The 3,824-nt window shown below is 36.3% G+C and overlaps 1 non-coding gene across 1 annotated transcript; it reads left to right on the forward strand.

The window, feature by feature from the left end:
* Window positions 1–3,290: 3,290 nt before the first annotated feature.
* Window positions 3,291–3,362, forward strand: TRNAE-UUC (transfer RNA glutamic acid (anticodon UUC)). Its single transcript has one exon. It is a non-coding gene; the product is annotated as a tRNA-Glu (tRNA).
* The last annotated feature ends 462 nt before the right edge of the window (window positions 3,363–3,824 follow it).

Consider the following 3,824-nt stretch of genomic DNA (forward strand, 5'->3'; position numbering starts at 1 on the left):
TTGAAAAACACAGCCCCAAACACACATCTTTTCCCGGGCGAGTTAAATGTTCCTTGACTTAAACCCCCAAAAAACTAACAGCACAAACCCCACGAAAGGCCACACACACACACACACATTTCTTTCCCCCCCTCTCTCAAATTGCTTGCGCTGTTTTTCTCCCACCGGGTCTTTAAAGAAGAACCAAGAAAACACACAACAAACAGTTTCGACTGAGCCCGAGTTAAAAAAGGACTCTTGAGGTTTGGGGTTGTCTTGGGGCCCGGGTTTGCCCCTGTTCTCTCTTCTTTTGCTTTGAACCCCCCAAATCCCCGGGATGTCACCGGGGGGAAAAGGACCACCCCACAAATAAACCCAAATACAATTTTAACACATAAAAGAAGAAAAAAAAAAAGCCAAAAAAAACCTCACAAAATTTTCCGTGGGGAGAGGAGAGGAGGGGGGGGGGAAGGGAAGGGGGAGAGGGGGAAAGGGGAGGGGGAGGGAAAAGGGAAGGGGGAGGGGGGATATTTTCCTATTTGGCGTTCTCGCTTCGGGGGTTTTCCCGTGAAAAACCCCTTTGCTTTTTTATCGAAACCATTCAAAACCGCGTGTGTGTTACTCCGCCCGGCGATTGGGGATGTTTAGTGCCGTTGTGGCCCGCCCATTCCCTCTTTTTTCGCCCGACGAATCGCCTGCCTTTTTTGCATTCAAAAACTGGCGGGGATCTTCCTTCACCGGGTGAGGCTCCCCCACTTTGGTGAGACTCGTCCCTCCGCCCGTTTCGATTTCCCCCTTGTTATCTTATCCTTTTTCAAATTTTTTTTTTCTATTCAATTTATATTTTAAAATTAATATATAAAATATAATAAAAAAATGTGTTTTTTGGGGTGTGTTTGTGGTGTTTTGGTGGTTGGTGTTGTGTGGGGTTGTGTGTGGAAAATACATATATATAAATATATAATAAATATATAAATATAATTTTATATTATATTTACAAAATAAAATATATAAATATAAAACATACCCCCCATATTATATATATTTATATATATATATATATAAAATAAAATATATATGTATACACACACACACACCACACACACACACCCCGCACACACACACCCCACACACACACACACACACAAAACACACATATATATAAATATAATATATATATATATATATTTTATAAAATATATATATAATATATAATATATATATTAAAATATATATTATTAATATATATATATATAATATAAATTTTTAATATGTATATATATTATATATGTAATAAATATTTTTATATATATATAATATATATAAAATTTTAATATATATATATTAAACACACACAAAACCACACACACACACACACACACCCCCACACACACCCCAACCCACACCCCCAAAACTTATTATATAAATTTTAATAAAATATAATATATATATATATATAAAAATTAATTATTTTTTTTAATATAAATTAATGGGGGGTTTTATTTAAAGGGGAAAAATAAAAAAATTATATTATAATAATAAATAAAATTATTTAAATTTTAAAAAATTTAAATGTAAACAACAACACCCCACACACACACACACCACACACCCCCACCAAAACACACACACAAAAAAATTCTAAATATAAAATTATATATATTATAAAAATAAATATTATTATGTTTGGGGTGTGTGTGTGGTGGGTGAGTTTTGGTGGGGTGTGTGTGTTTTTTTAAATTTTAATTTATTATCTTAAGTTTTTTTTTAAAATTAAAAATTTCCCAAAAAAAATTTTAAGATTTTTGATAAATAAATGATATCAAGCGCTATTTTGTCGAGCAGTGTTTACATCTCGCCGCCATCGATCACTGCCTCGCACGGTCTGGCCTGCAATCGCTCAACGTTGAAATCCTGAGGTCGTCGCTGAATGCCGTTTCTCAAAGCGACGCCAGATTTTGGCTCCTTTCGTTTCATCTCAGAAATGTGCTACACTCGCTCAAACACGCGGACTTAAATAGGCGTGTGTGCGGCTACTAATAAATGCACATGTATTTGGACACAGATATTTATCTATATACAAACTGTTTTTGTGTCTGCTAACATGACTATATTTGCATGTGATTGAGGTTAGTCTGCCAAGTGTAGTATCAAGTAACATAAGGAAATGTCACCATGAAAGCAGAAAGCGATCTTTTCTCAAACACACCGTTTAAGTGACTCCTTTAACAAGACAAACATAACAACAATAATCTTGAAGAGCACTGCATTTCACCGTTACTTCAAGTACGCACAAACACACGCACACACTCAGACACACCCTCAACCACTTCAACCCATGGGTGAACGGCTATCCAACTCTTAAATGGAATTTAAGTATAAGTATAAGGGTTTTCAATCCTTCTTTGTATCACGTTGATAATCTCAACAGATAAAAAAGGGAAGGTAAGTCATTCTTGATTACATATCAAGACTCTAAGACCCTTTCGGGAACACGGGGGGTTTACCTGTGACACCCTTGCCCCCCCCCCTCTTCCTCCATCCCTCCCTCCCTCCCTCTCTCTCTCTCGCGCGCGCACAAACACACACATTCACACACACACACGCACCCTTCTCTCTCTCTTTCTTTTTCTCACAGAAACATACTCTCTCTCTCTCTTTCTCTCTATTCCTCTCATTCTCTCTCTCATATCATACACACACACACACACACCCTCCCTCCCTCTCTCTCACACACACACACATACTCTCTGTCTCTCCTATATCCCTTCCTCTTCCCTCTCCGATTCTATCTGCTCCTCTACCCCTCCCCCCTCTCCCTCTCCCAACTCCACTCTGTCCCTCCCCTCACGTCCACACCATCATTACGAAATCAATTACACACTCCGACCTTCGACACGAGGGAACGAGAAGTGAGAACTCGCCGCGCCGTTTCGAGAGCTTGTTGAGGAGTACTCGTATCGTCTTCATTCACATCCGCCGTTCATACAAGAAGTACTGGAGTTCTCTTCATTCCCATCCACGGCGAGTTGGAGTTATTTGTACCATATATGATTATGTCTTTTAGGCCATGTCTAATACCAGTAGATGAGCGTTAGATTTATGAAGCGGTAGTGAATTATAATTGAGATTAATCCTAATTAAGAACTACTATATATTAGAAAAACTATCTATACCTGTATGTTGCAATAACACCTTATTCATATTATATGATTGATTCAACTGAGGGAAAATGAATAAACACGATCAAGTATTTACTTAGACGCTTAGATAAGAAAAATAAATATCATGTAAATTTCAACTGTTGTTAATCCCATGTGGTCTAGTGGCTAGGATACCTGGCTTTCACCCAGGAGGCCCGGGTTCGATTCCCGGCATGGGAATGTTTTTGTTGCAGGATCTTCGTTTCTTTGATTTCGAAAGATGCGTGTGTTGTGTAAAAGCGGAATATAAAGAAACGTCTCTCAATCGTAGTTTATCACATGATATTTAGGGACTTTTGTATTTTATATATGATATATACAAACATATATAGATGCATTTGTGTACATATATTCACACACAAACACACACACAGACACACACACACGCACACACACACACACGCACATATACACACACATGGACATATAGATAAATAAATAAATAAATATATATATGTATATATATATATATATATATATATATATAATATCTAAATATACATATTGTAAATATAGATAATATATATATATGTGTGGATGTGTCCTGTGTGTGTGTGTGTGTATTAAGTATAATATATATACATATATATATTATATATATATATAAAAATACATATATATTTATATATCCTTTTAAAATAT

The sequence above is a fragment of the Penaeus japonicus genome, unplaced genomic scaffold, assembly GCF_977035675.1.
Source record: "Penaeus japonicus unplaced genomic scaffold, GWHDUDI00000001_assembly GWHDUDI00000001, whole genome shotgun sequence".
NCBI classification, from domain to species: Eukaryota; Metazoa; Arthropoda; class Malacostraca; order Decapoda; family Penaeidae; genus Penaeus; species Penaeus japonicus.